Source organism: Octodon degus, unplaced genomic scaffold (assembly GCF_000260255.1).
Source record: "Octodon degus isolate 3935 unplaced genomic scaffold, OctDeg1.0 scaffold00144, whole genome shotgun sequence".
NCBI lineage: Eukaryota > Metazoa > Chordata > Mammalia > Rodentia > Octodontidae > Octodon > Octodon degus.
The window spans coordinates 4,335,787-4,358,589 of NW_004524720.1; the positions used below are offsets into that span (position 1 = coordinate 4,335,787).

Consider the following 22,803-nt stretch of genomic DNA (forward strand, 5'->3'; position numbering starts at 1 on the left):
CCCTCACTTTAAAACAGGAACAAGACAAGGATGCCCACTGTCACCACTGCTATTCAATATAGTTGTGGAAACATTAGACAGAGCAATTAAAAAAGATACAAAATGGATAACTGGAAAATAGTGAAATTATCATTATTTTCAGATTACATGATACTCTATATGCAAGACCTCAAAAACTCCACCAAGAGACTTGTGGATTTAATAGCGAAATTCAGTAGCACAGCAGGATACGAAGTCAACGCCCAAAAATCAATAGCATTTCTGTACAATAATAATAAACACACAGAGAGACAAATTAGGGAAATAATGCCTTTCACAATGATGTCCAAAATGAAATACTCAAGAATCAATTTCACAAAAAAGTAAAAGATGTGTACATTGAAAATATAGTACTCTGAAAAAAGAGATTGCAGTGGATTTCAGAAAATGGAAACACATCTCTTGCTCATAGATAGGAAGAAGCAACACCATGAAAATGGCCACAACCCCAAAATTGTTATACAGATTCAATGCAATCTTGATTAAAATATTGTGAGTATACCTACCTCAGAGATCTAGAAAAAGCATTCCTACAATTCATCTGGAACCAAGAGACACCTAGAATAGCAAAACTCATCCTGGGCAACAAAAGAAAGGCAGGAGGTATCCCAATCCCTGAGTTGAAATTATACTACAAAGCCACTGTGAAAAAATCAGTATGGTACTGGCAAAAAATCAAGCATGAATGGAACAGATTAGCAGATGCAGACAGAACTATAAGGTTTTTTTTTTTCTCTGAATACCTTCAGGGCAGGTTTGGCTGGCTTGAGTTGTGGGGATCAAACCACAGCAACCTGAGCCTGACTGCTTTGTTGAAGCAGCCACTTAACTGAGCTAAGGGGCAGCCCCCCCCCGACAGAACTAAAAACACACTCAACTATCTTATCTTTGATAAAGGGGCCAAACATATTCATTGGAAGAAAGATAGCCTTTTTAATACATGGTGCTGGAAAAACTGGCTGTCTGTAAAAACACTGCCTAACATAAAAGCCCCTATGCATTCCACAATTTCTTTAACTGAGTCTATTGGTACAATTTAGGTATACATACGGATCACATTCATCATAGGAAACTTGTACTGGTACATGGTATACTTAATTCTTTTTATTTTTTTTAAATTCTTTTTCCTTCTCTTCAACCCCTCTTCCATCATTATTTACAAAGCTTGGTTGTAATTTATTGTTTTTTTTTTTTCTCACTTTTTGTTTTTCCCTCCACCACTCAATTCCCTCTCCTTCTGAACAATTACTTCCTATTTCACAGTATCTATTATACATTTTGATTCTTAGATTTTTAGTTTCTCACACAGAGAGATAATGTGATACCTACACACATGTATCTGCTTTCTTTCACTTAATATGATTTCAAGGGCCACCCATTTAGCTATGTCTCAAGCTGATCCTTATCCTTCATTAAGGTTGAGTAGTATACTCCTTTGTAAAGAAAACCCCACATTTTTAATCTATTTATTGATTGGTGAGCAATAGGGTTGTTTCGAAGATTTAGCTATCACTAACTGTGCTGCTATTAATATGGGTGCATGTGTATCACTGTGATATGGTGCTTTTAATTCTCTTGGAAAAATGCCAAGAGCAATCAGACAACCTCACCAAATTTAAAGAGCCAATCCAAATTGGGCATCTGAAATGAATAGACATTTATTAAAAGAAGTAAATATGGCAAAAATTATGAAAAAACATTCAACATTACTGATCATTTGAGAGATGTAAATTAGAGCAATGCTGAGAGTCATCTCACTGCAGAGCAATGGTTGTCATGAGCAAACCAACCAATAAGTGCTAGCCCAGCGGAAGGAGAAGGAGCCCTTCTCCTCTGTCGGTGGGAGTGCAGACGGGAACATCATCGTCTTCATCAACTCAATAGGGAAGAAAGAAAAATAAGAAGAAATTCAGAAAATAGATGCCACATGTGTAATAAATTTGTCTTTTTACTCAGGCTTCCTTGTCAACTCCTGCATTTAATGCAAAATTTTTATGTGGTCAAATGGGTTTAATTCATAGCAGTTGATTTATAAACATGAGTCTCCCATAGGTTTTGTATGGATTACCAAATTCATCTGGAATTTCTGGATTACCAAAGTTCATCATTTTCACATAAGAAGTCATTTATGTTTTCTACTTTTTATAATTTTATCAGCTTTTTATTATTAGAGAAAAATGTCAAGCTAGAATATTTTCAATGACAAGGAAAGAATACGCAAAATATGTCAAGGAAATAGGAGAGAGTTGGCTATCATTGATTACAGTTCAGAATAAATTCATGTAAAGACTGATATTAATTAAAATAAATGAGACACAGAGGTTTAAATATTGAATGCCTTCTTTTACACGAGAATCCCCAAATATAATTAAACAGAAAATTGAAAGATAGCAGTTGTTAGGGAGACATTTTTTAAATGAGAAGTGAACAACAGATAAAAGAAGAAGCAAGGAAAGAAAGGAAAGAGGACTATAAGAAAGAATTGAACAAAAAAATGCAAAGAGAGCTTTTGTAAATAGAGAGCTAAGAGTTGGAGGGTGCAGGGACACGTGAGAGTGGGAGGGACGAAGAAAGTTCAAGTGTATTCTCTACACATATGAACTCCCCACGGCCAGTGTAATCATTAGGTACAGCAAACACATACTAAAAAAAATAAAAAAGACTTCTTGTATTTTTTGAAAACACTTTCTTTCTGCATGCCACAAAATTATTTTTTAATTATATTATCTGTGTACTGCCTCATTCAACAAAAAAGATCAAGGAAACATACAACTTTGAGTATTCAAAACAGATTAGAAGGAGAAAAATAACACAAGAAGAAAGAGCAAATCAAGGAGTTGGAATCATATATGATATAAAAATGTTATCTCTTGTATCTTTCAGAAAGCAACTGTCCAAAGGGAAGGAGCAACATTGATGAGGGAAAGAGAAGAGAGGAAGAGAGAAAGAAAAACATATGTATATACACAGGATAGCCTGAATGATTGCACTGCTGATTTCTTCTGTTCTACTGAAATGAACCATTAATGCCTGTTTTTTCCTTTTTAGTTTGCACAGTTTTGCACGCTTATATCCGGCAATCTGAATAACTGATCTGAAGACAACGATACGCAATACAACAACTGTTATTGAATTCCTATTATTTTGCTTAGTGAAATTTTGTACTATTTCTAAGTATTTTTAGTATTTGTTATTCTCTCAAAAATACCTTTAATTATAGGACGAGCTTATTTGTACTGCAGCAAGACTATGGAGTTTAATTTGAGAGCCTGCAGTAAGCTCTTAAAATTTACACTGCTTGAGAGTCACCCCGAAGCCACATCTACCTCCACATCATGGAGATCACCCGAAAACATGGAGCTGAGAATGCTCTCATTACATTGTCTGTGAGCTTAACTCTCCTAAATCACAAGGCTGCAGTCTCTCTGTAGTCTATCTACAGCCTCCTGGATGGAGATATTAAATATACCATATGTACCATGATTTGTTATTATAACAATAATGCTAGTTTATAAAATTGAATGTATAAATCTCTGGGTTAACACTCAGCATTGTTCTAGCAGCGGTGTAAGGGCCAAGCCCCTGTACCTACACCAGATCCTCAGTGGGGCGGGCACCACACAATTCTTTCCTAGGGCTCCCCTCCTTGCCTTCTTTCCTATAGAGTCCCAGGTTCTCTTGGAGCGAGTGGCACAGGCTCTATAGCTGTCAAGTTAAACTCAATTTCAAACCAGTTTCTCCCACACAGATGAATAATGTCCACTTTAGATTTAAGCAAGGTGACCACAACTTCCTTCTTTAGTTCCCCCTGCTCACTCATACAGCTGTGCTTCTCAAGCTTTGTGGTCGCAGGATCTGGCTCCAGTCTTAAGGACCCAAACAAGAGGACTTTTGTTTATATAAGCTTCAGCAATTGGCATTTACTACATTACAGATTTACCCTGAAAATGCTTCCAATATTAATTAGCTTATTTAGAAATAGCAGAAATAAACCCAATAACAACCATATTAACATAAGTAGTGTTGATAATATAGTTACATTGTTTGAATTAACAAAAACTGGGTGAGTAGCTTTGTTTTATATGCCTTCACCCCTCATGGGTTAAGCTCCAGGGTTAACAGGAATGGCCGAAATCACATGTCTGCTTCTGCACCCACTCTAGACATGCACTAGATCCCATCCTACTGATGAGTAGTTAGAAACCAAGGAGTAGCGTTTCAACAGAGAACTTTTCATATTCTTTGGCAATAAAACTTGACAGGTAGTAGTTCTTAAATGTTAGTTATGACATGGATTCTGAAACATGTCAGTGAAGAAGATTTTGCATTGGTTATATAAGAATCCTTTGGTCTTGAACAGTGAGAGCATATTTTACCTCATGCATCATCCATAGTGTTGAAATATTATGGAACAATCAGTTTACTAAGTTATGCCTCTCTTCCAAATATTAACATATTTTATTATGTAATATTAAAATCATGTTCATTAATATCATCATGGTTCTTGTTAGAAAAATCTTCAAGTATGAGGGAGCTGTGAAGATCATGGCAGTAGACACAAGACTTTCAAAATTCCAATTTTCACTTGTAATGCTCAAACTTTATCACAAGCAGCACAACTATCAGTTATTTTCCTTGAAGTGACAAGCTCATTTGCTTATTTGCAAGAAAATGTCTGCCAAATATCCATGTGTGGATGATATATGCATTTAATCTGTCAAGCATTTTCTTTCAGGAAAAAAGGTGTTTGTGCACAAAGCAGCCAGCCAGCCCACAACTGCCTCAATTACACACTTGCATAAATATCCAGCTACTTTCTCTTAATTTAAGAGAAGAAAGATTTGTACTAATAGTGTTTGGACAGGATATCATGTCAGTATTTTGTACTATGAATAACCACTAAGAAGATAACAATATGCAATGTATTAATTATTGAAACTTTCCTACTAATCAGTTTTGAATCTATGTCATTGCTATTTGCTGCTCAATAAAATTATTTTTAAAAAATTACACACTTGCTTTTTTTTGGAGACTCCGCTGTACCTGGTGTGCAGCCCATGTGCTGCATCATGCAGAGAATTATAAAGAAAGAGAACCAAGAGCTGGTGTGTATTACCATTAATACTTTTCCCAGGTTGTTCTCTGCCTGGAGAAAGTGCTCTCTTTCTTTCCTGCTGAGAATGCATATTGGTGCAGAGTAAGATGTTGAGGCCTGATTTAGACCCCTGAGGTCTTCCCCACCTCTATGTTGTACTATCAATAAATAGAGGCACAGTGGAGTAGTGAATAGCATCATAGTGTTACTATGCAGCTAACTTGATGGCACAGCTTTTGAAAGGATCTCAGTGATTCCCTGGGGCTTATGAATAGGAGAATAAGGAGAATCAATAGCTTGCTTTCACGCATCAGCATTTCTCAAGGCAAAGAAATGGAGAAGAGAAACTTTCCCAGGATGCAGCAACAGGTAAGGAAGTCTCCACAAAAAAATCTGGAATTTTTAACAGATGACTTCAAAGAATTGAGTCCTCACATAGGAGAAGAAAAAAGAATTTTGATCTGTGTTATCCATGATTTGGCTAAGTGTCATCCAAAGGCCCATGTATTAAAGATGTGGTCCGCAGCCGTGGAGCTATTGGAAGGCTGGTAGAACTGACATTTAGGAAGAGGTAGAATCTGGAGGGAGCAAGTGAAGTCCCTGAGGGTGTGATCTCAGAGTGAGTGTGGCATGAGTTAAGTGCTTTGCTCCACCACAGACTGCCTCATCATAGGGCCGAAAGGAAGAGAGCCAAGAAGCGTGGACCAACACCTACAAACCCATGAACCAAGAAAACCCTTTTTCTTTATAAAGTGACTAACCCCAGTCTTTACTTACAATAATGGAAAACTTACTATCACAGCTAACTGTGGCAGTGTTGCCCTCTGCGATCCCTTGCCAGGTGGTGGCGGCTGGTAGTGCTGGCGGTGGTGATGGTTTCCTGGTGGCCACATGTGGCTCTGTGAGCAGTGGGACAGGGACCTTGATCCCTGTTCTGGTCATGGAAAATCAGGACAGAGCGGAGGGACCGGGGACCAGCAGGCTCCTCCTTGCCCCAGGCCCCAGGGTTGGCCTTGAAGTAGGGGCGGGGCCTGTGACCTTTGGCCTATGATCCTGGGGCTCTGGGACAGAACCAGCACTGGTGGCTTCCAGCCAGGAGTATACATGGTGTCCATGAGGAGGGGCCTCCAAGTCTGCGGGCGTTGTCCTTCATCCCTGCTCAGTGTTTCAGGCCTGCAGCTCTCCCTGTGTATAGACCGAGCATTGGGACCCTAGCAGGGTCTCTCCTCAGTTCTTTGACCGTGATGCTCCATGGGCTTCATTTGTTTTAGTGGAGTGCACGGGAGAGGTCGCGGGGTGAGGGTGGTAATGCAGAAAAAAAATTTAAGACAGGATTTGAGAATTAGGGTCGTTTCCCATTTATGAAAGGTTCTTTTCTGGTATTCCATGTGTTCCTTGTAAAGCTACACTAAAAAGACTGGATTCATGGATTATTATGGCCATGAGGATAATAGAAAACATTTAATTCTATCTTCCTATGCTACTTTTATACGTGGCAGTTCTGAGGCCCAGACAGAGAGGCAGTTTCTTCTACTACAGCCTTCATGTATGTCGCAGTTTTCCATTATTGAGTATTCTGCTTGGTGAGTGGTGAGAAGGTGCACAGAGGCTTTTGATAGAAGCAGAGTGGTGATTCTGACTTGGTTACCTTCCAATAAAATAGACACTTCCTTAGTGGTGCCCTAACCTAGACTTAAGAGCACTAAACATAACCGTTGGTGAAAGTCTGTGGAGCTGTGTTGGAAGTGAATCCATAAAAGTTGTTCCTGTTCTTCTAAATCTCAACTGACTTGTGTCAAGTGAGGGAGATTCAAAGGAAAAAGTGGTCCAGTTAAGGGAGACACAAGACCCTGGAATACTTATAGCAGGAAGTAGCCACAAGATTTTGGAAGCTGGGCAGCAGTCACTTTGTACTTGTACTTTGGAATGCTTGGTGACTCAGGCACACAATTCAAAGTGAAGTGTTGTAGTCAGAGGAGTCCTAGAAATCAATCATTTGGACGAAGAAATTAACTGGAAGAAAGAACATAGCTGTTCTTTTGACAGTTTAAGCAATTCAGAAGAAGGGGTTAATAACTGGGTTGAATGTTTACTTGGTGGAAGTTAGCACACTTAAAAAGCAATGCCAAGTTGTGTGTGGAACACATGCCTATACTTGAAGCTTCTTGAGGCTGAATCAGGAGGCTCCCTTGAGCCCAAGAGTTTTAGACCAGCTCAAAAAAATCCCAAGATGCCTGAACTCTTCTAAAAAATAAATGAAATAATTTTTTAAAAAAGTAGAGCTAGAGATGAGACAGTACAGAAGCACTTGGAATGACTTTGATAAAATTGTGGGGTGCTGTGTGTGTGTGTGTGTGTGTGTGTGTGTGTGTGTGTGTGTGTGTGTTTGAGACAAGGTCTTGCTATGTATTACTACAGGCTAGTTTTTAACTCACTTTGTAGCCCAGTCTGCCCTCAAACTTGTGGGCATCATCCTGCTTCTGCCTCTGGGGTTCTAAGATTATAGGCATAGAGTATCATAAGTTTTGATAAAATTAGCTTTGACTCTTCAATATTCACTGAAATTAACTTGTTTCTACTTTGGTCTGTACACATTGGTCAGACTGTCACTTTGTTGTTGTTTAAATGATGAAGCAAGAATTATGAATGAGTGGAGCACAAAATCAGAAGAGAACCGTAGTCTAAATATTAGCATGTAAGCACAGTATGCTTCTGCAACATTTTCTCAGTTCAAGCCTCACCCTCTTCTGGGAAACCTTTCCTGGCTCTCTCCCTTGGAAGCCGCCTTAACACTCACTTGGTATTTCTATTTATGGCCTGTATCATTTTGTATTTTAGGTATTTGTCTTTTTATTAGACTATAGTAAAATATTGTTGTCTTGCCTGTGTATTTAGGTTACCTGGCACTGGACATTTTCAGAAAGGCTATCCCTGATCACCTTAGGTAAAGCAGAGTCCTCCCCTCCCAGTTATTCTATGTCATATTATGGCCCCCTTTTTATATTTTCATCTCTACTTTTAATATTGTTCTTATTATTTGTTGTCTCCTGATCTCTTTCACTGTGATACTGCCCCATAAGACTGTCCTGCTGATTGCTTTTCCTCCAGGAATGTAAATAGGACCTGGCACAAAATTAAAGACAAAGAATAGTTAATATTTATGTTGCACTTATACTTGCCAGCCAGTGTGTGTGTGTGTGTGTGTGTGTGTGTGTGTGTGTGTGTGTGTGTGTATCTGTGTGTGTGCATTACTGGGGGTGAACCTAGTCTCTCTGCACTGAATTACACCCTTAGTCCTTTTCTATTTTTAATCAGGGTCTTGATAAGTTGCTAAATTGCCCAGGCTGGGTTTGAACTTATGATTTCCCTGTCTTAACCTCCCACATTTCTGGGATTCCAGACATGTGTCACCATGCATGGCTCCAGTGAGTGTTTTTAATACAATAAATAATATATTTTTTTGCAATTTGATGGTGTAGCTACTGTTATTTTATAAGTAAGAAATATGCACTGCCCAGAAGCAAAGTTCAAACTCAGGAAGTCTGGACTGGAGAGTCTAAAGCCTTAAGCCCTGATGTACTTCTTTCTCATTATTAGTAGGTTGCCTAAGTACCTGATTCCCTAAGCGAGGAGTATTGAAATGCATATCCAGGCCAGGGAGATAGCTCAGTAGAATAAGCACTTGCCTGGCAAGCACAAGAGCCTGAGTTCAATCCCCCGCACTGCAAATAAATAAACAAACAAACCAAAAAACAAACAAACAAACAAACAAAAAAACCCGAAGAAAACCCAGATCTTGTTCAAGGGCCTGCCAAATAGCTCAGTGGATTAAAGCGCCTGCAAGGAGGTGCAGGGACAGGGATTTTATCCCCTGGCTTGCTGTAGGGCATACTGAGAACACAATTAAGACTGGATATGGTGCCCCACGCCTGTAAATACAGCTCTTGGGAGGTTCTAAGCAGGTGGATCACTATGAGTCTGATCTAGTAGTGAGACCCTGTGCACCCTGTAGAACTTCCCTAAAATACAAAAAAAAAAAAAGAAAAGATAGAAAGAAAAAGAAAGAAAGAAAGAAAGAAAGAAAGAAAGAAAGAAAGAAAGAAAGAAAGAAAGAAAGAGGTGTATTTCTGAGCACATGTGCTCTGTCTTCCGAAACCACTGGCTTAAATGTCTCCATATGATGTTAAACATTGTACATGTAGCTCAATACTATTATAGTTGTGCTTTCTTAAAAATTTTGGTTTTGGACACTTTTGCACTCCTAAAAATTTTTGAGAAGAACCCAAAAAGCCTTTGTTTATATGGGTCCTATCTCCTGATAGTTATCATTTTAGAACTTCAAACAAAAATATTTTAAATATTTGTGCATGAATTATTTAAAAAAAGAGTACTATGATGCTATTATCAATTGTATAATATTTTAATGAAAGTAATACTATCTACAAAATAAAAAATAGTAAAATTAGTGCTATTTTACTTTTTTGAGCTTGCTTTAGCTTCATGCTTCATGGACTCCAGGTGGCTCTCATGTCTGTTTCTAAATTCAATCCTTTTTGATAAAGCACATAACATAGCCTTAACAAATTGCCACAGTACTTTTGGGACAGAACAAAGTGATAAAATGCCTTCTTGTTATTATAATCAGAATTTTGACACAACAGGCCACGCTTTGAGAATAGCTGCCTTGAATTAAATTTACACCTTGGACTGTTCTTTAACTCTGTTTGTTCTTACTAGGGTAAATAATTAACTTTCAAATTTTTGCTTACATTTATGTTTACTACATTCATCTAAATGATTTCAGTCAGCTCACTTTTTCCTATTTGCCAAGATTTTAAAACAGCTTTGAAATGTTATTAAATGAAATGCTTTTAGTGATAACTTATAGGATGGGAGAAAACATTTGCTAGCTGTCTGACAAAGGATGAGTAGCTAGGGCACATTAGAAACTCAAAACACTTAATAACAAAAACCCCTCAAATAATCTGACTTAAAATGCATATATAGTTTGAATAGTTCGCAAAAGAAGAAATACAGTTGGTCAGCAAATACATGAAAAATTCTCAGTATATTAATCAGAAAAATGTAAATCATTGAGACATTATTTGACCTATTAGATAGGCATTATAAAGAAACCAAATAGCCGGGCTGGTGAGATAGCTCAGGGGACTAAGTGCCTGCTTAGGCGAGCACAGGGAGTGAGGTTTGATTCTAACACCACGTGCACACCTTGCCCCCGGGTGCACTGAGGCAGCCTCTGCAACCAGGCGTGGTGGCACATGCCTATGAACCCAGCACTGGGGAGACTGAAAGCAGGAGGATCCCTATGAGTCTGAGCTGCATAGTGAGACTCTGTACCAAATACATAAACGAAAGAAACCAAATAACCAATATTGGCAAAGATGTGGGAATGTGAGAATTTAAATTAATGCAGCCATTTGGAGAACAGGATGGAGGTTTGCCAGAAATCCAAAAATAGATCAACATGGCACCCACACCTCCTGTTAGCACTCAGTATTCACAAAGCTAAGCCACAGAATCAACCTACATACCTACGTGTCTACCAGTGCATGAATGGATGAAGACAATCTGATATAAATGTCACAAAGAAATCCTATCTGAAGCAGAGTGAATGGGACTACAGGACATTGTGCTAAGTGAAAGAAGCCAGACACAGAAAGACAAGTGCTGCACGTTCTTTCTCATATAAAGAACAGCTAAAAAACATTATACAGAACCTGCATACAGAATAGTGATTCCCAAGAGATATAGGGAAAAATATGGGGGGAGGGTAGGTAAAGGTATATTAAATTTTATCTATGTACATTATATGCATATTTTGAAATATATAATTGAACCACATTAATATGTGCAATTATTATATGCTAATAAAGGTAATTTTTTAAAGACATGATTTTAATATTTGATCCACCCAATGAAATTAACTTTGGCAGGAACTCACTCTTTCTCCATTCAGCAAATTCTAAACAAGTTTTATTAGGGGCTGGACTCTGTTTTATGATTTGGCTTACATCAGTGAATTAAAAATAGGCAAAAGTCCCTGCCCATATGGAACTTATGTACTAAATAAGGGTGACAAACAACAAGGAGAAAAGCATGTGTAACATGTTCCCAGGTGGTAGGCACTATGTAAAAAGACCAATTGGAGCCAGATAAGGTGGCCATTTATGTGAGAAGGTGAAATTTAAACTGGGTGGTGAAAAACTGGAAACAAAGCTATTGCAAATAAGGAAGGGAAGAAGGGTTAAAGGAATAGAGAAAGAATGAAAGTATATTTTTTCAGGTACAAAGTCCCTTGGGGAATTCAATCAATATGTATATCTAAAATGTACCCATAAACTTAATTGTTTCTAAAGAAAACCTGGGTGGTGAGTTCGTCTTGTCCAGGTGACAGCTGCAGGCCAATGCTGAAGGTGAGGGAGCTGAGGAAGGAAGCTTCTGGATCAGGCTCCCAAGCAGGGCACACGCGTGGTGCTGGGGTGCTAGCAGGAAGCTGTGCACTCCAGTGGCACGGCAGAGGCTCAGTGATGTCTGTGAAGTAGGGGGCACGGGGCCCAAACCGTCTGCACTTGCATCCTGTTAGCTCTTGCAAGGAGTGAAGAGTGGATGAGCTCATGTCTTGATCATGACCTGGGCTTCATGAACTTAATAACATGTGTGCCAGTGTTTTCAAGTATGAAATTAGGAAGTTGTGCCAGAGATTTCCCAAGATTCCAGCAGACTAGCTCTGTTATTCTAAGACATTGTTATTCTAAGACAATGGAAATCAAAAAATATAGACCAATATCATGAAAATGAGGTTTGAATGAGGATAGATTTTAAAACAGTGTAGATCAGAATCATTCACGGTGCAGGAATTCTAACAGTTAAAGAAAATGCAGCCTTGAGTGGGATAAACAGAAAACAATAATGAGATAAAGATCAGATCACTGTTATTTGGGGTCAGATCAGTGTTTGTATTTGAGACAAGACCTCCTCTGCCTGGTTAAAACCGCTGATAAGACTATGAGGAATATTATTATAATAATATTAGATTATTTGTTCATTTTGACCATAGGTTGAATATTATGTATTATTACTGCACCTTATAGTCTTATCATATTGTATCTCAAAAGAAACTGAGATCTGAGTAACACTGGGAATTTTACAAAATATATTTAGTGATATATTTTTTTCCCACAGGCCTCCATCAGCCTCCAAAATAATTGATTGCTATTGAACTCTCAGGTTTACATCCAGGTTAGGGGTGGTGATCCACAAATTGGAAGTTCATGATCAGTACAGAAATGCCCCTCTTGCATTTAGACACTTTCGCCTAATGACCTCAGGTCAAGTAAGGCACCTTTCCTTTCTCAGTTCAGATTCTAAGAATCCTAACTCAGGTAATCCAGGGTGAAAGGCAAGGCCAACCCTATGCTCATCTATCTCCAGCTGTACAGTGAAACGTGTTGTTGGTTGATGCTGCTAAAAGGAATAGTTTGCATTCAGGGTTACAGATGAGGCAGGATTCATGGGTCTGTGCACCCAATCTCCAGCACCAGTGTTTGGGCTCTTTCATTTTTTGCTAGTGCCATCTGTCTTCATGTGGCTGTAGAAGTGTTCCTTGACAAGATGATCTGGTGCTAGGCCAGTGAGACAAGAACTTCTTTGCATGGTTAAAGCTACTGAGAGATGCCCATGAAGTACTTAAAATTAAGCTTAATTTGTTATGTTTTTACAAGGATTATTTCCTTTATGCTAGTGTCACTCGTGGTATCATGAAAGATTCTGAAAGTGGTGAGGTGCATTGAAGAACACAGAGATGCTGTCTAGCGCAAGACCCACTCCTACATGTGAATACTGATAGTGCAAATTTAGGTGTAATTATAAAGTGTGCATTGGATTTCAAAGACTTATTCTTTTATACTTCAGTATAAAATGTCTTATTGATCATTTTATCTTTGCTTTATATTGGAATTGCAATGCTTTATCTGAAGTACAAATGCTAAAATTGATAAGCCATTTATTTTTGCCTTTTGAACAATAAGCTTCTCTTCTGGAGGGTTAACAATCTAAGTTGGCAGACCAAAATTAGAGAAAAAGGAGGGCCACAAGAAAGCCAACATTTTGGCCCCAGCCTTTTAAGGTCAATTAAGACTCAGGACATATGAGAACTTGTACTGTAACATCATGTAACTCGGTAGTGTCCCAAATTTTCTAATCAAGGAGATTATGAGGCCTGAGAGGAAAGTGATCGATGATGTAGAGTGTGCCTAAGGAGAGTCACATGGAGAGAAAACATTCTCTCAGGCTTTCACAGAGAGCACATTGGCCAAGCAATGGCCGTGACTCATCCACATGGCTGACACTGACAAAGGATCTATAATCTGAGGTACAGAATCTCAGGAAAAATCCTGAGGGGATTTCACTGACCTTATCAGATTCAAAGCTACAACTCTTGTTGCATAGGTCTTGCTTTATCTTGGTCTTAACCATCCAACAGGAAATTATAAAAATGAAGTATAAGAAGTAAAGCCATGGTGTTATGTTGAGCAGTAGGTGACTCAGGTCAACAATTTCTGACATTGCCAGTCAAGCGGAAGACCCAATACTATTATGGACTACTGAACTCTTTTAGAATATTTTGCTGAGTTAACACACCTATAATATTCAAATGACAGAACTAAACAAAAAAGGGGATACAGATGAATGTCCATTTATTATCTGTGTATTCAAAATGGTTAGGATAGATATATAGTTACATTCTCTTAATGAATAGAGGGATTTGTTCTAATGGTGTTTGTAAATAGGATATCATGTCTGCATCTTGTACAGCAAATAATCAATAGGAAGAGAGTATGCAATGTGTTAATTATTGAAACTGTCATACCAATTTGATTTGACACTATCTCATTGCTATTTGTCTCTCAATAAAATTATGGAAAAAAAAGAACACTTCCAGAAAAAAAATCTTCAAATAGCACATGTCACGCTACAGTTCCATTGAGTAGTGTTGCTTTTTAGGAATAAGGTTACTGTAAAGCAATGGAAGAATAAGAAGCAGCCCAAGAAAGCATTGTGGAATGGAAAAGAAAATTGTTCTGCACTGTAATGCATGTGTAAATGTGAACATTATACAATGATACACTTTGAAGATAAAAATAATTTATCTGTTTTCCATTTTTAAAAAATTCTTTCTTTGATACATCTAAAATTGTTATTTTATGATCTGAAAAATTATACTGCAGAGTAAACAGAGTGTTTTTATTTCAAAGGCTCCTGTGACATATGGTTTTACTTTCAGTATTTCTTTTTTATTAGTGTTTTTATTATTACATGTTTATAGTATATAATGATTATACTTATTGTGGAGTATTTGTACCTGTGTGCAACACATCCTAATTCTTTTTGTGCGCCCCTCTCTGCCCACCCCCTCTGTTCCCTCCAACTCTTATTCTCCTTCCCATTTGAAAAGCTCTATTTCTACTTTCCCTTACTCTTCTCTCCTTGTAAAAATCCCCATTTCCCTTCTTTCTCTCCTCCTTCCATTGCTTGTTCCACTCACAGCAGTATGCACACCACAGTTTTGTCAGCATTACAATTTGATTTTATATCTGAATAACCCTGGAAGCTCAGCATCAAAGTAATATGAAGCTTCACTAACTAAATTACAAACAAACTACTTAGGAATCTTTGTGGGGTGTGGTGGCACATGGCTGCAGCCCCAGGACTCTGAAAGCTGAGACAAAAGGATAGCAAGTTCAAACCCAGGTAGTACAACGTAGTGAATTCCAGTCTCAAATGGAAACAAAACCAAAAAAACACCACACACACACACACACACACACACACACACACACACAAAGAAGGCTGAGCTATAGCTCAGAGCAAAGACTCGGTGTTCAATCCACACTACTGCAAACCAAAAAAATGTGAAAGTAGAATTTCTGCTGCTGTCTTAATGATTAAACACGAGCTTCCCCCTCCTCCGCAGAGACCAACAGGCCCTGAGTTAGCGGTGCGACCACTCACTCTCCATCTTACTAGCTCTTTCGGTTTCCCCTAGTGAGCAATCAGTGCACCCTTTGGACTGGCTGATGTTAGCACTCTCAACGACCACCTTAAAAATGTACCACAAATCCTACAGTCTAGGCTTGATTTTCATTCCCTAAAACAGATACTGTTCTTGTCCTAAGAACCTGAACAAGGGCTAGTCAGAATCTCAGCAGACTAAAGTTTAGGCAGGGGTAGTGACTGGGGTTCGATCCCTGGCATCTGTGGGGCCCTACCACGGGGGTGCGCTGACAGGGCAATTGAGACTAGACATGGTGGTACATGCCTGTAATCCCAGCTCTTGGGAGGCTGAAAACAGGAAGATCGCTATGAGTCTGATGTGTATAGTGAGACCCTGTAGACCCTGTACTAAATACATTAAAAATAAATAAATAAATGAATAAAAATTTTAAAAAAGAAGCAACAAGAGACTTACACACAGAAAAACAAAAAACAGCTTCAGAAAATCGAGACACATCAAATGATCTCCAGAGCAACTGGAAAGCTGTCACTCTAAGCCATATGCTTAAGAAAGGTTTACTTCTGTGGCAGCCTTGTCCAAGATGCACTTCCTCACGTACAATTTTCTGAGGGTCTTGCTGTCTCAGGCAGGCCTTGAACTCATTATGCAGCTCAGGCTGATAAGGGGGGGAATGGATGGAAGAAAGAGGGGGAGAGAGAGAGAGAGAGAGAGAGAGAGAGAGAGAGAGAGAGAGAATATGCAGGTATTCACATTGATTTGCTGTGTTTTACTTATGTACTCCTTAGATTCTAGTTCCACAATATAGTTTTGTTTTTTCCTTGGATCTTTGATTCCTGGTTGACAAACCTCACTAGCTCCATTGAATATGCTCTTATCTAACCTCTAAGCTTGCACCCATCCTCTCTAACCCAAGATCTGACATTTCATAACTACTTTTAATGACCTGCAAATGACCATGTCCTCTGCTAATACGAAAATACACCAGCAAGCTGGAGAATCTCCAAAAAAGAATGCATTGTTTATAGATGTAGAATGTTAATGAAGAAATACCATATAGGAAACCTTACTGGTGCCAATGACCAGTGCCACTGGACCTGTTCTGGAGTTGGACCATATTGTGTATGGGCCACTGTTCCCAAGAGCATCACTTTGTGCCAGAAGCTGCTAATGCACACATCTCTATTTTATCAACTGAAAATGAAGTCTTGAGAGATCAAAATGTTCACAGAGCGAGTAACCTGGAATGGGCTTCGGACATTGCGCCATCTCACCCGCAGCATTCTTACCCTTTATCACCTGCAGATACATGGAAGCACATACATGTGTATTTTTGAAAAATGTCTTCAGAAAGAGTATCACTAGAACTTTCCTTGGGCATTGTGTTCACAGGCCTGGGATCGGATCAGGAGGTGATTTCCCTGCTTCATACTGTCTCTTTGATATGTGTGTAATGACATCATGAATGTCTTCCAGGTCCAGGCTCTGGTTTGAATTTGTTTCCATGTAAGGCCAATATTAGGTCAAATTTCCAATTTTCCGATTTTACATTTTTAGTAATAAAGCCCAACTTTTACAATGTCTGCTTTGTTCAAGCTCTTCCCTGAAGTGATCTAATACCTAGCACATCTGGGAAACTAACAGTGGTTAAACCCACTGATTAAACAAAAATCCTATGGTCATTTGACAAAACTTTTAATTTGTTGGTTTGGGTTCCTTAATGCTATTCAAGTAAACTGTTGAATTTTAGTAAATGTCTCAGTAGAAGTACAAATAAAATTACTTTCATGCCAAAGGTCTGCAAAAATATGGTTCATGAGGTTTGGGGTATTTTCCAAAGCAACATAGTTTTGTGAATATATTGATAAATGTACGTTGAAGTAAGTTGTGTGTCTCTTCCATATAAACTGCATTTTGGTACCTAAACAACTTCGAAAGTCACCATGTTGTAATAGTATGATACAAGCTGCACACATACATTTTTATGATGTGATTGCTAATGTCTGATTATATTTTTATATTTGGCTATTCATGATTTTAGAGTAGAATAGAAATTGAATTGTACAAACACCACAAAAATACACATTTGGAGAAAGTAACCCCACTATTTCTAATTTTAAATTTTTTTGTTTCACAAATGGGAAAAATAAAATGGGAGCAAACTCAGTTCTTGAGCAGATGTCTTTCACTGCTACGTGTAGACATCAAACTCCTGTAGACATCAAACTCCACATTTGGTTTCTCAGAGTGGACTCACATGAGGGGGCGCTCCAAGGAGCAGCCAGGCCTTCAACCTTGGGAGGGGGCAGCACCCTGGGTTCCTAACTTTGTGAGGCGCCCCCAAATTAGGACTAAGCAGCTTCTGGGCCTATCTGGGACTGACCAGCTGCTGGTTGCTCTGGCTTTCCAGGCTGCAGACAGCCATGGTGGGAACTTCCAGCTGCCTGCTGTTTGTGTAAACTAATCTATGACCCAACCCGTCATTGTTACACATTCAAGGTACTGGTTCAGTCCTTTGAAGCCCTGCTAATGCAGCCTCCACCGCATGTCAGGTGATTTTAGAAAAAAAATATTAATTTTAAGGACAGCCCTTAGCTTTTTTACAGTATTTTGCTTACTCTTGATAGAAAATATGAGTCAGTACAGGTTTTCTAAGTGAAATAAAATTATTACTTTTTTTAATAAACAGGCAAATTTTGCACAGTGAATTCACCTTTTCATAATCATTTTATTACTTATGTTAAAATTTATTTTTGACCATTATAACACTATTAAAATGCTTTTTAAATATTTTTGACATTGAAAAATAAAATAAAAATATAACATTTAACCTTCAGAAAATTGTTGTGCAGAGCATTAAATGAAAGCAAGCAATGCCTTCTCACATAGCCTAGAAGTTTCCTGGGGCTGGTGAAACAGAGCTTGTTTTCTACATGGAGATAATCTACATTCTTAAAAGTCCACATTTGAGCACTACCCGGTTGCAGTTTGCTTCACAAGATCACACACTGAACCTTGGTAAGCTTCTTAACTGTGAAGAGATCTGCACATGTTTTGGCAATTTACGAATTCTCACTGAGACAAAATTTGTACATATACTTGAAAGGTAAAACAATATTGTTTGGTGTTTTAAAAAATGAGCTATTTTAGGAATACTGAAGGGTATAGTTTCATGTAAATAATTTATTCAAATCTTACCTCATTTTACTCATCTGGAAAATGAGATAATAATAGAATGCTTTTTGTAAGATTGTAAAGGTTGGGTTAATACCATCAACAGAACAGTGTCTGGCAAAATACAAGCCTTGGGCAAGTTTTAGTTGTTATTCTTGCTCTCTTATCTTGTCTTTTGAAGACAACAATGTTGCAAATTCTGGTAGACAATTTCAGTGCATGCATCTTCATCTTGGTGTGTTGACTTCTCTACAGGAAAAGCAATAATGGGTAGGACAGGATTTGGAGATAACAGTTAAAACAAAGATGAATCATATGATTCAAATTTTCGGTGGGGCAAGAAGAAACACAGAGATGCCTTATTTCATCCCAAGTATAACTAGCTCTGTGGAAGATTTCCTTGTCATCCACTGAGGAGAGGCTGAGGTCAGCCCGGATCCCTGGGGTGTGCTAGCGGCCTGCTTGCACGAGGAGGGAGCTTCTGGGCCCTGATACGAAATAGTAAGTAAAGACGGTGATTCTGGCCAGGTGCAGCTAATGAGAAGTGAAAATGTGCACGAGTCACGCTGCCGTCCACAGCAGGTCCATGCAGCCTGATGCCTCTTGTGGCACAGAGCCTGGTCTTGTCAGTGGCCATCACAGAAAAAGGGCTCGTGATGAGGCTCGTGGCTCAGGGGGCTGGACTAGGACAAAAATGTGCAGGACCATGCTTCTTTCCAGATCTCAACAGAAACAGTATTACTGCTTGTAATCTTAGAAACTTCCTTTGTTTTTTCTCTCACTAGGATACTACTAAAAGCACTACTACCATTTTTGTTTGACAAGCTCCTATAATCTTGAGGAAAAATCTGGAACAACAGTGCTTTCTGGGGCCTATGATTATGTTTTAGTTAGCCCTGTGGTGTCCTAAGGAATCCAACAGCGCAGGCCTTACACAGGACTTGCCAAAATAAAGTCTACAAGGCTGATACATCTACACAAAAGTAATAGAAGACCCACAGCTCTAAAGACACCAGATGACTGGCATGGCTTTATCTGTTCAAACAAAACTGATTTTTTTTTTCAATTAGTTTTGAAGCAATAGCTTCTTTGTATCTTTTAAAATAAATGACTTTCAGCCCATTGTAAACCATCGTGTCAGGACACATATGATTTTCAAGTAATCTTTAGGTCGTTCTATGCGATGGCAGTCATTGTTCTTTCATATTAAAAATCCATTGGGTATTTGATAATCATTCAGTCTCTAGATTGACAGTATTGATCAACAGAAATGAAAATAAGGCCCTTGGGTTCTTTCTCTGCCATTAGCTTATCATTTCTTGAAGAAATGTCTTCTCTTTTTCTTTTTTTTTTTTTTTAAGAGTTTGCTAAAATTCTTAGGAGGCAAGTTTTGTCTTAAAAATACCTGAAATTGAAGTTCTTTTTTGAACTCATATTCCATATGATCTTTTTCTCTTTTTGTCCATGTTAACCTCTCTTCTTCTGAGAGCTGCTTTGCTTCTTCTTTCATTGTCTGACCTGAGTTGGCAGACCATTATTGTGCACTAGAGTCTTGAATTGTGCTGCCAACTTCTAGCAGGAGCCCATGGTTTTCCTTGCCCTTACCCTGCTGTCAAGGCCAAATCCAAAGCTTGTCTATGCAGCCCTCATGGTGGGTTTGTGCAACCTGTGTATCTTGCTTAAAGTGGTTTGATTTCAGTGCCTGTCCCTTTACCAGACCCAGGCGGTAGGGCAGTTTCCTGTGTGGTCCAGGATGGCGCCAGGCAGAACCATCCCTGTGAGACTATGGCATTCCACCCTGTGTGTGTGTGTGGGGGGGGCACATGCTCAGTGACAGACAGCCACTCATGAAGAACCAGCTTGCTAATATTTGCCTTATAATCCCTGAATCTATTTTTGTTACCAAGATTAGCCTGTGTGTTAAGTTAACTTTATATTACTATAAAAAATACCAATGATAATCAGCTGTTAAAAATGGAAGGCTGATTTGCTTCACAGTTGTGCAGGCTCCAGTCTATGGTCCCTTTACCTTGTTGCTTTGGGCCCATGGCAAGGTGGTGCATTATGGCAGGGAGCATGTGTTAGAGCAAAGCCCTTCACCCCAAGTCCAGGATATAAGAAAAAGAAAAAAGAAAGAGAAATAAAACTGGGATCCCACACTGCCCTTCAAGAACAGGCCCCCAGAAACTGCAGGTCTCTTCTAGGGTGTCATTCCTCAGAGTTTCACCATTTTCCAACAGCCCTATGCTGGGAGCCAAGTCTTTGGGGGACATGCCACATCAAAACTATAGTAGCCAGTTAGTTTATTTTCTGCAAACACCTTTAACTGCTTTTTCTATCACAATTATTATTGATTGATAAAATGTCAGGTAATATCCTCTAGTTTTCTAGAAATATATAATATGTATATATTGATATGTACACATATCCATACATATGTATATGTATACATCAATGTGTAATAATCAGAATGCTCAAAACATTAAACTTACCTTTTCAAGTGTTTAGATCTGGTATTTTCTTTGTGGGAAGACTTTCAACTATTAATTATATTTCTTTAATGGTTATACAATTTATACTTTTTTGTTTCTTCTCATTTTAAGTCAGTCACTGATATTGTTTTAGGAGTTTTTCCATTTCATTTAGTTTTCAAATGAAATAGCAGAATGTGTTCCATAATATTTGAGGCAAACAATTTAGAAGAAATACTCTCCAAGATTTCAAGTTTCCATGTGCTTTGGACATGTGACATGGTTTGTTCAGCAGGAGAGTAGGTTTGGCCTACAATGCAAGCAGGAATTCGAAAACCACTTATGTGTTTCTATAAGCTTTATGAGCTCCTGCCACTGCCAAAAATACATGTCGTCTTTAGTCTGCTAGAGAGATGTGACAGACATTTGGAAAAGAGTTAAGCTCTCTTAACTTAGGCTGGCATTGGAGTTCAGCCAGATTGTAACCAGCCCCTGAGGAGAGCCACGAGCAGGCCCAGCTAAGTACAGATCATAGGACCAGAACTTCCCGGTCACCCAGCAGACTTGTGAGTAATTGCATACACAGAAAATGAAAAATAAGAATATTCTCATTTTAAGAATTCTTTGTGCATTTAGAATTGGAATTATCAAACCATTCAAGTTGTCCTTCTTTTTGCTTAACTCTACCCTGAAATGTTTTTGTTTTCACAAACTTTGTTTTCAAAATTCATTTTGTTATCTCTACTTATTTTCTTTCTTTCTTTCTTTCTTTCTTTCTTTCTTTCTTTCTTTCTTTCTTTCTTTCTTTCTTTCTTTCCTTCTTTTTTTGTGGAACTGGGGATTGAACTCAGGCCCTTGCGCTTGCCAGCGAAGCGCTTATTCCACTGAGCCATCTCCCTGGCCCCACTGAGCCATCTCCCTGGCCCCTATTTTGCATCTTTATTAGTTGTAGTCTGTTACTTTCTCTGAGATTATTCTGGTATTTTTCACATTTAAATAAAGATGTATTTCAGTCATTTTTGTAGCACAGCAATAATTAAGATGAATACAGGTTTGGCTGTACACCACAATTTCAATATACAACGTACCTTGGTTCACAAGCTTAATTTGTTCCATGATTCTGGGGAAGATGGCCTTAGTCCTGTTCCAGTCTGGTGTGGAATTTATGAATGGAAGCAAAATTTTGCAGAGTGTTTCTATTAACACATCGGACTGCTGGTGAAATGAAGTGTTTGTTAACTGAGGTATTATTGTATGGAGTTTTATTATATCACTTTCTAACTATGATTTTAAAACTTCTTTGATATTTTTCCTCTGCACACACACTACTCTGATGCACAATTAATTTTCCCAATGTATTTTCATAAGTCAATTGTATTTTAAGTACACTGCCATAAGTACATACTCTATATCACACAACTTTTTGGAAGCTTGTTGACACTTTCATAAGACCAGAGTACTGTCAACTTCAGTAATATTCAATTTCTTTTGAGAAATTTATTTTCTAGTTATCCAGCTCTAGGTTTTATAGATGTTAATCAGATTTGCTCCTAACTAGATTTAAAAATATCCTCCAGTTTCACATTCTGTAAGAGGTAACATGTTTACCTCCTACTATGGAAGTAGATTTGTGAGTTCATGTATCTCAATCATTACTTTAAACATTTTACTTTATTTTATACATTATTTTCTGTAAGTAAAAACATATTGTTGTATCGTTTACTCTGTACACCTAATACTGGATTTTGATTTTAAGTACGTTCTCAGGACAGATGTCAAGTTTCTTTTTGTTAGTACTCCCTGAATTTAACTTTTCATTTTTACATCTCTTATTTCTAGTTTTGAAATATTTGTAGTTCTCTTATTTATCTTGAATACCTTTAAGTTTACTTTGTAAATGTCTCCAAATGCTTTGAGTTGTGTTTAATCCAGTGATTTCGATCTATTTCAATCATTTTACTTTCACTTCTTCTCTGTGCCCTGCTTTTTCT

The 22,803-nt window shown here is 38.2% G+C and overlaps 1 pseudogene; it reads left to right on the top strand.

The window, feature by feature from the left end:
• Positions 1-22,803, top strand: part of LOC101584605 — a 51,265-nt pseudogene that overhangs the window by 18,283 nt on the left and 10,179 nt on the right.